This window comes from Artemia franciscana, chromosome 8 (genome assembly GCF_032884065.1).
Source record: "Artemia franciscana chromosome 8, ASM3288406v1, whole genome shotgun sequence".
Taxonomy (NCBI): Eukaryota; Metazoa; Arthropoda; class Branchiopoda; order Anostraca; family Artemiidae; genus Artemia; species Artemia franciscana.
In genome coordinates this window covers 43082990-43096339 of record NC_088870.1, presented here as the reverse complement: position 1 = coordinate 43096339, position 13350 = coordinate 43082990, and the positions used below count along the sequence as shown (strand labels likewise).

The 13350-nt window shown below is 38.4% G+C and overlaps 1 protein-coding gene across 1 annotated transcript in view; it reads right to left on the bottom strand.

Moving 5' to 3' along the window:
- Window positions 1-13350, bottom strand: part of LOC136030457 (uncharacterized) — a 90264-nt gene extending 76914 nt beyond the window's left edge. Inside the window, exon 1 of the mRNA XM_065709460.1 lies at window positions 13262-13350. The gene's annotated coding sequence lies outside the window, so the exon portion shown is untranslated. The remainder of the gene's footprint in view (window positions 1-13261) is intronic.

Sequence of the window (13350 nt, the reverse complement as noted above, 5' to 3'; positions counted from 1 at the left end):
AACAACCATTTCAGACTAAAACTTTAAAAAGCAGATATATATGTGAAACCAGTCAACTGGGTCATGAATTTTTAGATTGTTGGGACTAAGTGAGTTCAACTCTCCACTGCTGACGGTGACAAGATTGTCACTGACCTATGTAATGTTGAAGTAAAGTCACCCAAAGCAGTTTCTGAGCCTTACCCTATTTATCATTTACATCAATGATACCATGTATGAAACTGAAAATGACATCAACCTTTATGCTAAAAACTCACAGGTCACAAAAATCAACAGAGTCTGCTGAAAGATCATCGCAAGATCCAAACATGAACAGAGGATCTACTGTTTGAATTTGACATATCAAAGTGCACCATCCTTCACTGTGTTAGCAACATTAGCTGTGACCAATCTGCATAAATACTGGTTTAAGATCAAAATCTGCAATAAGGGCAATTAATAAAGAAAAAGATCTAGAAGCACTGATCAATGGATAAATAAAGATCTACCGCCATTGGCGACTAGCTGTTTAAAGAAAAAAGATCAAGTTTCAATCACCTTAAATCCATTCCCAACTAGTGTCTATTAGTCTTTTTCTCATGAGAAAAATTCTGACTAGTTTTAAGTTGAGGGACTTCTTACGTTTCCTTTTCTTAAGATGGTTACTAGCCCAAAAAATGCAATTCAAAGGCGTGTATAGCGAAGTATAAAAATGGCTTTCAAGATCTTCCATAATATAAGAAACTGGAATACTTGCAGCTGCCAACGCTCGTCACTGCACAGGAAACATACTGCTAATCTACAAGTATGTTGCACAGCAAAATAGCCCAGTCTTCACCAAAAGTTAAAGTCACCACTATACAAGAGGACAGAAGCTAAAGCTGCTTAAATGTCTTGTCAATGCTCAGAAACAACAAATTTTCTTCTCTGAGAATGCTGTCAACAACTAGAATAACCTTCAAGGTGAAAGAGTGACTTCACCTTCAAATACAACTATCTTGCTGTCAGCTCTCAGATTCTCTTCTCTCTGGCTCTCAGACTCTATCGCTCTCTGATTCTCCCACTCTTTGTCTCTGTCCCTTTTTGTCTCTCTCCCTTTTTGTCTCTCTCACTCTCTATCTCGTAAACAGGTTTTTCTAGCGGTACATCATTTTTTAAACAATTCTTTGTAAAAAAAACTTCTAGAATAGTCAACCTCCTTCCTCTTCTTAAAAATAATGTTAAAATTCATAACATTCCTAACAATACAGAATAATGCACAAATATACTCAATTGAACTTTTATTATTATCTAACTATCTGTCTCTCTCGCTCTCTGTCTTTCTCGGTCTCACTCACTCTGAAAACTAAACAAACAGCTAGCTGTAATAAAATACTTCCATTATAGTTCTAGACGGGTATTGAGCAATTACAATGACTTAATCATACCTAATTATATACTATATTTCATCGTATCTCTCACTCTCTCTCAGTCTTTGTCCTCTAGCTCTCAAAAGAGACCAAGAGCAAGAGAGACTGAGATTGAAGGGAGTAAGGGGACTAAGATTAAAAGAGGCCAACTGCGAAAGAGTTAAAGTGTTTGAGAGACCGAGAAGGGTAAAAGAGACCGAGACGAGTGAGAGAGACCAAACGAGAGCGAGAGAGACTGAGGAGATTAAGAGATACTGACAAGACAACTAGAAATTCAGGGGAGTGAGAGATAGTGAGAGAGACCAAGATCGAGAAAGATATAGAGCAAGAAATAACGAGAGCGTGAGATATCAAGAGGAACCGAGATCGATAGAGACCGAGAGCAAGTGACACCTAAAATGAAACAAAGCAAAAGAGAGTCCTAGGGACCAAGAACAATAGGGACCAAAAGCAAGAAAGAGCAAGCAGCTCAAAACTGCCAAGGAGAGTCGAAAAGACTGAGAAAGGCCGAGGAGAGCAAGAGCTCTTCGAGGAAAGCAAGATAGACTGATTAGTGTGAGAGCAACCGAGAAGATTGAGAAAGATCAAAAATTGCGAGAGAGACCGACGATAGTGAAAAGGACCTAAGAAAACAAGAGACTGAGAAGAGCGGAAGAGACCAAAGGGAGAAAGAGAAACCGAGGAGGGTGAGAGAAACCAAGGAGAGCAAGAAAGACCAAGGAGAATGGGAGAGACAAACAATAATGACTGACACCAAGGCGCAAGGAAAGAGATCAAGGAGATAGACAAAGGGTAATAGAGACAAAGAGTGAGGGAAACCGACAACAAGAAAGAAAGACTGAGAGGGAGCGAGAGCAGAAGAGGCCGAAGGCAAGAGAGACTGAGAGCCTGGAAAACCATGGATAGTGGGAGAGACTGAGGAGAGCGAGAAAGACCAAGGAGAATAAGAAAGACCAAGAAGATTTAAAGAGAACAAGTAGAGTAAAAGAGACTGAGAAATGTGAAAGAAACCGAGGAGCGCCGAGAGAAACAGAGGAGAGTGATAAAGAACAACTAGAGTGAGAGAGACTTAGAGCGAGAGAGACCAAGATCGATAGATACCAAGAGCAAGCGACTGTACGTAACAGAGACCAAGAGCTAGAGAGACTGACAGGAAGTGAGTGAAACCGAAAGTGTGAAAGACTGAGGAGAGTGCGAGAGAACCTTGGAGAAGAGAAAGACCGAGAAGAGTGAGAGAGACCAAGGAGAGAGACAAGGACTGGTGAGAATGTGATCGTTAAAGGAGAGCAAGAGATACTGAGTAGAATGAAATATACCGACAAGAGTGAAAGGGACCAAGATTGAGAAGGAACAAGAGCCAGAGAAACTGAGTGAGAGAGACCAAGAGCAGTAAACTGAAGATATAAGAGACTGATCGAGACTGAGGAGATTAGAAGAGACTAAGTAGAGCTAGAGAGATGAGGAAGAAATTGAGTGATCGAAGATTGCGAAAGAGCCCGAGGAGATCGAGAGAGACTCAGGCAAGTAAAAGAGACCGAAGAGAGCGAAGCGAAATAGACTGAGAAGAGCCAGAGAGACTGAGGGTGAGAGAGAGTGACTGAAACTGAGAGACCGATAACGAGAGAAACCAAAGAAAGGGAAAGAGACGGTGGAGATGGAACAAGACCGATGAGAGCGAGAGAAACCAAAGAAAGCAAGAAAGACTGAGGAGAGCTTGAGTGACCGAAGAGAGCGAGAGACACCAAGGAGAGTAAGAGAGATCGAGGAGATTGGGAGAGACCAAGACAATTGAGAAAAACCAAGGAGATTGAGAGAGACTGAGGGGAACAAAAGAGAACGAAAGTGAAAGAAATCAAGAGCAAGAGAGACTTACAAGAAGAAAGAACGAGGGCAAGAAGGTCAAAAGCAAGAGAGACTGAGAATGAAAGACAGATGGCGCCAGTGACCAAGATTGAGAGGGATGGAGAGAGAGAGAGAAAGAGAGAGAGAGAGAGAGAGAGAGAGAGAGAGAGAGAGAGAGAGAGAGAGAGAGAGAGAGAGAGAGAGAGAGAGAGAGAGAGAGAGAGAGAGAGAGAGAGAAAGAGAGAAAGAGAGAGAGAGAGATCCAAAGTGAGAGCGACAGAGAGCATGAAAGACCAAAAAGAGTTAGAGAGACCGAAGGGATCAATACAGACCGAAAAGGGCGAGGAAGATTGAGGAGATCGAAGAAGGCCGAATAAAATGAGAGAGACAGAGGAGAACGAGAAAGATTGTGGAGAACGAGAGAGACCAACGAGAGTGGGAGATCAAGAAGAGAGAGAGAGAGAGAGGACCACCGAAAGCAAAAGAGACCAAGAGTGAGAGAGACAGAGGGCGAAAGATTTTTATAGCAGAAGCTTTCAGTTTATCTGTTGACATTTTAAATTTATTGTTCTCTTCTTGGTTGAAAGGAAACACCAGATTTCGGCATGCAGTTCAAAAAATAAAATGAAGAATGTCAAAGTTCTTAGTTCCACCTTAGTTGGGACAGTTCTCTTAATCTTAATACTAAATTTTTGTATGGATAATTACAGAGGTAGTTATTATTGCCCTCTGTATCAGAATGCAACAACAACTAGATTTACGTTGCATGGGCAACGTGAGGTGTTGCGGCAACCTTTGCTCGGCTTCGCCGAGTAAAGTGTTGCGAGAGCAACACTTTAGTTTTGTTTCCTCGCTGCGACTAAACGCTGAAGTTGTTAATCTGTAAGGATGCTAAAATACATACTAGGTACCCCAACTTGCAAAAGTTGCAAACTCCTCATTGCTAAAGATGATTGTAGCCTTACAGCCGATTATTACTTACAAGTCCCCTACATGTCTTACCACTGGAACCAAATTGGTCTTACCATCAAATACAACGGAAACAAAAAATAGGTACACCAACTAGTAAGAGTTGCGAACCCCTCATTGCCGAGGATGATTATGAGCTAACAGCTGACTGTTGCTTACAACTCCCCTATATGTCTCACAATTGGTATCGGCCTATTTTTGGTCTCAGTGTGTACCTTACTACTGAAGTTGTCAACCCCTTTAAACTTTCAAACTGGTATATCTCATGAAGGAATTTTTGTACAAAAAATGGATGACATATACTTTGATCAGCTCATCAAAAGCTATCGACTGCCGTCGAAAAAAAATCTATCTGTCTTAGTTCAAAAGTTGACTTTTTTGCCGTAGGCCAACTTTCTAACGTCATCACTTAGAAAGGACCAAAGGATAAACTCTAATTTCTTTAGCAATGAGAGAACTTTTAAAGTTTAAGAGGCGCATCTGATACCATTTCTCTACCGCAATCCCAAGTGTGAAAAACCGAATGATAAACTCAGCTGAAATCACGAACAGAAATGGGTAGAAACAATAGATGGCAGCACTTTCGGACCCGTGGGAAAATGCCGCTTTTTTGCTTCTCTAAATTTTTCTATTTATCACTCAAAGAAGATATATTGGCTGTGGGGCAGGGTAACTGTCGCATATATTTAACACTTATAGATTTTAGTCCATCTTCAATTTGAAACTGGTGCCTGCCTGCTTGCCTGCTAGAACGGAGCTTTCCACTCGAAAGCAGTAACATGGTTTGATGAAACGAAAGCTTGGCTGCATAACTTCAGATAGTCCTCTCTGACATAGGCTATACAACTCCTCTTCACTTCACACACTATAGGCTCTGGCTCAAGGACAAGCAAAAACCATCCTTTTTGGCCCCAGGCAAGAGTTCTACGAAGCTTTCCAAAATGTAAAGTCATATTCATCAATCCGGCCTAAGGTCCACACTTTCCGTAAAAACTGCAGAGGTTAGACCCTTACCACTTTCTAGGAATAAGCTGAAATCGGGGTGCTAGGAACAAAAAAAAAAAAAAACCACGACAAAACCAAAGTGTTGCTCTCGCAACACAATAACACATAAACCGTGACTCCATTCAATTGCTTCTAAGTAAATTAATTTATTTAATCTAATTTTAAATTAATATAATCCCGTTCAATATTAAGTTTAGTGTATAAAATATCAACATTAAGTTAATATTGTTTGATTTTGGTCAAATTTATATAAGTAATAATGTAAAGAGAACAGTATCATTTTACACAAAGAAGTACTAGCATAATGAATAAAATATTACTGTCTAACATTTTATTACTGTATTCCACGCAAAAAACCCAAGTTAAGTTTTTGCGCGCAAGAATTTGGAGGCAAATAAATTTTTGCTATGGATAAATAAACTTAATATAGCTTATTGCAATTAATTGTAATACATTTTTGAGGATGAGGAACATCTCTGCTTTTACTGAGCGGCATTCGGGCAGCAATATTGGTTTTTCCAGAAATTAAAAATTGAAAAAATCTATCAAAAGACAAAAATGTAATGGTCTAACCTCACCTCTATGTTCGACTTTGCTGTTTCTATTATGTCAAATATTTATAGTTGAAAATTAGAAGAATCTTAGGAGTCCAAAATCTTGCAGTTCCATAGCACATTGTAAGAAGGGTTCTAACAGGAAACATTTTGAATTTATTCTGATAGATTAATAGACCGACAGTTTTCTATCTAGAAAATAACAAATAGCACTTAATTCAGCTCTAAGGGATTGTAATCAAATGATTAAATTTACAGATTTCAATAAACAGATTTGAAAGCAATTCAGTTATCACAATTTGCCTTTTGAAAGCTAAGAATTGCAAAAGCCAATCGCTATAGGTCATTGAACTTAGGGATAAAGTCAACATTGCTGCCAATCAAGGCCGTATCCAGAGGGGTTACGGGCGGTTCTTTTGCGTTTTCTAAAGTTTTTTTTTTGCGGAACACCCCCTAAAAAGTCTTTTTGTAACGCTCCTCCCGTAAAAAATCCTTGATATGACCCTGCTGCCAATAAAACCGTTTTGAATCGAATAAGACTATTTGCTGTCTCCCCAAAAATAAAATGTTTGGGGATTGCTGAAAATTGTGTTATTGGTTCTTCTAGTATTTTATGATTTTTGTCCAAATCGTGTTTTGGAACTCCAAGTTTACTTGAAATAAAATAAATGACTTTGGCTTCCATATAAGAAGTTAGATTTTAATTATACAATATTCAATATTTATTACATTAGTAAATCTGCTAAAATTAATGGATTACTGAACTTTTAAAATTACAAACATTCATAAGAAATTCGGTATTTAAGTAAGCGCTTGTCTTTGTTCATTTTCCTCACTATCTATTGTTTGCGTCAATTCGAGTTAAAAGAGATGGCGAAAAGTGGATAATTTCTTTTTCATATGGAATAAATTAAAGAGAAGTTTAAATAAATTAAAGAGAAGTTTAAACAAGGAAAAACGACGTGGAGGGTTGCCCTCGGATCCCTGTGACTCATAAAAAGCGCACTAGAATATCTGATTTCCAATCAAATGAGTCCATTCCAGAGTTTTCACCACCACCCTTTCCATAAGAAACTTTTATGCCCTCAGGGCATAGCTCACAACCCTTCTGCTAAGGGCTGTGGGGGGGGGGGGGGAGGCTGTCGTTCTCAAAAACATAATTTGTAAATCTTTCAACTACGCTGAACAAAATGGATATCTCAAAAATTATTATTAGGTTTGTTTCAAAAATTTGTCCGCGTAGGGGGAGGGGGGGCTTTTTGCCCTCCAATTACTTTTAAATAATGAAAAGGGAACTAGATTTCCAATTTCCAATCGAATCAGCCTTTTTCGAAGTTTCCTTTTTTAAATCTTAAAAAAGGCACTAGAACTTCTGATTACCATTCCCATGAGCCCCCTACGAAGTTTATTCGATTACCCATTCTATGTAAACGTTATATGCCCCCAGAGAATGACTTACAACCCATACCCTGAGGGTTGTAGGGGGTTGTCATGCTCAAAGACGTAATTTCTGGACCTTTCAATTACGTTGAACAAAATGGCTATCTCAAAATTTTGATTATATTTCTTTGGGAAAATAAGTTTGCGTGGGAGAGGGGTAAGATGCCCTTCAATGAATTTAGGCTATTATAAAGGGCAGTAGCCATTTCAATTTCCAATCGAATGAGCCATTTTCGAAGTTTCTACGGCGAAAAATGGCTATCTTAAAATTTCCATCAGATGCAATTCGGGAAAATGCAAAGTTTTCGGGGGGGAGAGGGTATTGACCCTCTTATCACTATGAATCTTAAAAAGGGGAATAGAACTTCTGATTTACAATCCAATGAGGCCCCTCCGTAGTCTATATGACCACTCTTTCTATATAAACCTTATATGCTCACAGGGTGTAACTTACAACCATTTCCCAGAGTCTTTGGGGGCCTATCATCCTCAAAGACGTAATTTCAGCATCTTTTGATTACGTTTGAAAAAATGGGGTATCTCAAAATTTTGATTGGACATGTTTGGGAAAATGGTGGACGTGGTAGGGGGTTACTTGCCCTCCAATCACTTTCGACTGTAAAAAAAGGCACTATTCCTTTCAATTTTCAATCGAATGAGCCTTTTCAAAGTTTCTACGACAACTCCTTCGATAAGAAGTGCCCTGGTCTAAGACAAACCAAACGAACAAAAAAAAATAAAAAAAGAAAAACAAAAAAAAAAAAAACAGTGTGTCTACATCGCCCTTTATTTAGGCAGCGCTGTTGTGCTACCTATGGTCTTTAAAATATTATTTAGTAAAAAAACACAAGTCTTTTTAACTGAAAGTTAGGAGTGACATTAAAACTAAAACGAACAGAAATTATTCTGTGTAGAGGCGGGACTGTACCCTCCTCAACGCCCCTCTCTTTACACTAAAGTTTTTTTCATTGTTTTAAAAAGTAGAGCTGTGAGAAAGAGTCCAACTTTAGAGTAAAGGGCAGGGCATTGAGGAGGGCAGCCCCTTTCAATATACAGAATAATGCCTGTTCGTTGTAAGTTTTAATGTTGCTCCTTGCTTTAAGTTGAAAAAACTCGTTTTGTATTTAATTTCTCATTGCTTTTTTTAAATAACGCTGGAAAATCGAGCATGGAAATTCTGTTCCCCCGTGATAAGCTCCTCCATGGAAAAAGATCACTCCACTTAACCCCCTGAAATTCCCTCCGAAAACGTCTGTGCATATTCCGATAACCAATACTAAATACTAAATGTAATTAGTAAATACTAAATGTAAACAAATGGACAAAGTTTAGAGCTTGCAGCCCTTCCCCCGGGGACTGGGGGGAATTAAGTCTTCCTCAAAGACATAATTATTATATTTTTTTTACTATGCTGAACAAAATGGCTATCTCAAAATTTAGTGATCCGGTGACTAGTGGGAAAAATGAGCATGGGAGGGAGCCAAGTTGCTTTCTAATTTTTCGGTCACTTAAAAAGGGCACTAGAGCTTTTAATTTCCATTAGAATAAGCCCACAAATTTATACGACCACTGATGTCTATCTGAGAGAATAGTCCAATTTACTCTGCAATATAAAGTAAGACGACACTACAAACCATCAAAATCAATCATTCTCAATAATATTTACCCTTCTCTTTGGACCACTTTGAGCCGCCAGATGCCGTCAAATACTTATCATTTTGCCGCCATTCTGTAAATAACTGCCAACACTTCCCAAAATCATGTCGCAGATATAGTTGGACCAGCAAATTTACACCACAATATTCAAAATAATTAAAAAAAAATCTTAAAATAAAGTAAAACAAAAAACGGAGTCTTGTGTTGAAAATATTCGAGAGAAAAATATAAAAAATCTGGAAAATACTTACAAAATGCAGTAATTTTTGGAGCTAGAGACACCTAAATGGGTATTAAGTTTGTCTTAGCGTAAAATAGGAAATAGATAAAGACATAAATTAGCTTTTGATTTCAAAATATGTTTGTGAAATTGAAGAGAATTCTCAACATATTTTCAAAATATGTTCTCTTTCAATTTCTTAGTTACGGAAAATAAAATGTGCAACTTTGTCCTAATAGGTTAATTTTGGGAATGCAGGCATTAATGGAACTGTTTTATATGGTTGCAAGCGGGTGTGCCCAAATATTCAGAATAAACGCCATTGGTTACTCCAGAAAGCATCCTCAAACCAACCGCAGTTGATGTGTACCACTTAAACCCTTTTTTAACTATAGCCAAGATTGGATCATAGACTATAGCGGACTTAGCTTCAAGACATAGTTTTTTAGACTCTGGTATGCATTCCCGCTAACAGACAATAATCTTTGATAATTGGGAGTCATTGAAGTATTTTAGACTGAAAAACGGGGCGTTGTAGTTTGTGCTTTTTTCTTCACGCTTTTTACTCTTGACAATAGGCACAGTTTAGGCATTTATGGCCTGTGATACTTTTTACTAGCCAAATATTTGCTGTACCTTACCCAACTGTAGCTGATTCTATTGGTCAAAGATCACTTTAAGATTTCGAAGGTTGGCAATTAATGCAAATCCTGTCCTGGAGTCACTTGCACTTGCGTCAGGTAAAGACTTTCTTCCATTTCTGATCAATTATATAGTAAAAGTATTTAGCTCTTATGCGTCTACATCATTTGTAAAAGGCTAATTCCTGGAAGAAAGATTATATATCTCTCTTCCACGTTTTTTAACATATCAGCAAGCATAAGAAAAGGAAATTCAATGAAGAATAAAAGTCCTTACGATAACCTGCTTTCAATAAGGCTCTGTCTTTTATTCTTCTTTAAACTTCATCGGATAATTTTTCTATGAATTCTTATCCTGTCAGAGCCAGTTTCGCATGCTTAATAGTTCATCTTCTCCAGTTTTGGTAAACTTTGCCAAATATTAAAACGTCTTTTGGAATGCTATTGACATATGCTATGAGTAAGGTCTTTCTCTTTCGTTCTTAGAGGCTTATTCAAGAGAAGCGGAATAATTACTACAGTATTCCCTAATTTGTTTCCGGGTTACCAAATGATTAAGGGAAACACGAACTGTTGAGATTTACGGTTATAAAACAGTTCTTCACTTTATTACCCATTTCAAAAGATAAGGAGATAGACCACCTGAAATGATGGATTCAGCAAAAAAACACTGGCTAGATCAAATTTTTCACGATGATTGCATTTGTAAAATCTGTTTGTACAATAAGTTTTAGTCACTTATATTCCAAGACAAAGAATTGCATTTATAAAGTATGATACAATGTTTTGATGTTCTTTAATTTTCAGCGTTTGCAGTTAATTTAGCCTTTACCGTAATGAGCTCGAGAGAAGTAGAACTAAATTGTTTGGACATCATTATACGTGGAAATGTAGCCCAGATAATGAATAAAACAAGGTTTACGTATATTTCATTAGTGAAGATTGAATTTAAAGACCTATCAGTGCCCCCTCCCACCTTGTTGGAACACTGATCCTAATTATCAGACTAATGTCAATTTAATAACTTGTTATTATTTCCTCTTTAAGCCTATTGCTTCACCCCGGGTCTGTTAACTACATATATTTTTATCCATTGTTTTTGCTCACTTTAAACTTATTTTTATTTTTGGCAGAAAGTACTAGACCTCTCTAAGAAATTCGCTCAAGCGTCTGAAAAATCCCAGCTGACGGTGAGTAGGGCTGAATAGAAGAAGAGTTTTGTTTGTTAGATACTTGGTCATAGGATGAAATAGTCTTTGATTGAACTGGCAGAATAGTTCGCACACAGCAATCGATGTCCCTTATAGGTTAGAATTTCATGGGTAATCTTATCTTTTAACAAGAGGTAAGAGCTCATATGGCACTTGTGACGAGGCCAGAAGAGCTAAGAGCCAAGAGCTCATATGGTATGAGCTCTAACAGAATTCTAAAAATCAATAGATTGATTTAAAAGGAAAATCAGAGGCTTGATGCCGGTCGGGATTTTTAAATAAGAGCTCTGAGTCACGATATCCTTCTAAACATCAAAATTCATTAAGATCCGATCACCCACTCGTAAGTTATAAATACCTCATTTTTCTAATTTTTCCTATCTCTTTAGCCCCCCAGATGGTCGAATCTGGGAAAACGACTTTATCAAGTCAATTTGTGCAGCTCCCTGACACGCCTACCAATTTTTATCGTCCTAGAACGTCCAGAAGCACCAAACTCGCCAAAGCACTAAACCCCCCCAACTCCCCCACAGAGAGTGAATCCAGTACGGTTATGTCAACCCCGTATCTACGACATTTGCTAATTCTATCCACCAAGCTTCATCTCGGTTCCTCCACTCTAAGCGTTTTCCAAGATTTCAATTTCCCCTTCCAACTCCCCCAAATGTCAACAGGTCCGGTCGGGATTTGGAATAAGAGCTCTGAGACATGAATTCCTTCTAAATATCAAGTTTCCTTAAGATCCGATCACCCGTTCTTAAGTTAAAAATACCTCAATTTTTCTAATTTTGTAAATTAACCCCCCCTCCAGCTCCTCCAAAGAGAACGGATCCGTTCCAATTATGTCAATCACATATCTAGAACTTGTACTTGCTCTCTCCATCAAATTTCATCAAATCTCTCCACTCTAAGCGTTTTCCAAGATTTCTGTTTACCTCCTCCAACCCCCTATGTCCCTGTATCCAATTAGAGTCAAATATGGAGCATCTAAGACATAAGATCCTTCTATATATCAAGTTTCTTTGAGATCCGATCACCTATTCGTAAGATAAAAATACCCCAATTTCCACGTTTTCCAAAAATACCGGTTTCCCCATCCAACTCCCCCCATTGTCACAGGATCTGGTCGAAATTTAAAATAAGAGCTTTAAAGCACAAGATCCTTCTAAATATCAAATTTCATTAAGATCTGATCACTCCACCAAAAAGAGGGGATCCGGTCCGGTTATGTCAGTCACGTATCTTAGACTTGTCTTTATTCTTCCCATCCAGTTTCATCCTGATCCCTCCGCTTTAAGTATTTTCTAAGATTTCTGCCCCCCCCCCCAATGACACTGGATCCGGTTGAGATTTACAATACGATATCTGAGTTACGAGGTTCTTCCAAATATGAAGTTTCATGAAGATCCGATCACTCCTTCGTAAGTTAAATATACGTCATTTTTTCTAATTTTTCAGAATTTATCCCCCCCATCTAATTCCCCCAAATAGAGCGGACCCTTTCCAATTATATCAACCACGTATCTAAGGTTTCTGCTTATTTTTCTCACCAAGTTTCATCCTGATCCCTCCACTCTAAGCGTTTTTCATGATTTTAGGTTCTCCCCCCCCCCAAACTCCCTCCAATGTCACCAGATCCGGTAGGGATTTAAAATAAGAGCTTTGAGACACGATATCCTTCTAAATATCAAATTTCATTGAGATCCGATCACCCGTTCGTAAGTTAAAAATACCTCATTTTTTCTAATTTTTCAGAATTAACCCCCCCCCCCCAACTACCTGAAAGAGAGCGGATCCGTTCCGGTTATTTCAATCATGTATCTAGGACTTGTGCTTATTTTTCCCACTAAGTTTCATCCCGACCCCTCCACTCTAAGTGTTTTCCAAGATTTTAGGTTTCCCCCTCCCAACCCCCCCCCCCCAATGTCACCAGATCCGGTCGGGATTTAAAATAAGAGCTCTTAGCCACGATATCCTTCCAAACATCAAATTTCACTAAGATCTGATCACCCGTTCGTAAGTTAAAAATACTTCATTTTTCAATTTTTTCCAAATTAACTGGCCCCCCACTCCCCTCCAGATGGTCCAATCGAGAAAAAGACTATTTTTAATTTTATCTGGTCCGGTCCCTGATATGCCTGCCCGATTTCATCGTCCTAGCTTACCTGGAAGTGCCTAAAGTATCAAAACCGGGACCGACAGACAGACCGACAGAATTTGCGATTGCTATATGTCACTTGGTTAATACCAAGTGCCATAAAAAGTCGCAGAAGATTTTCCATTTTGATCGGTTCTTATTTTGTAATCAGAGTACAAGCAATAGTAGGTTTCTTACCATTTACTATGCCGATATTTATCCTCTCTCTCTTGGCTGTAACTTTTGATCGTTCTTTGCAATCTTTATTACAGGAGAGTGACTTCTTC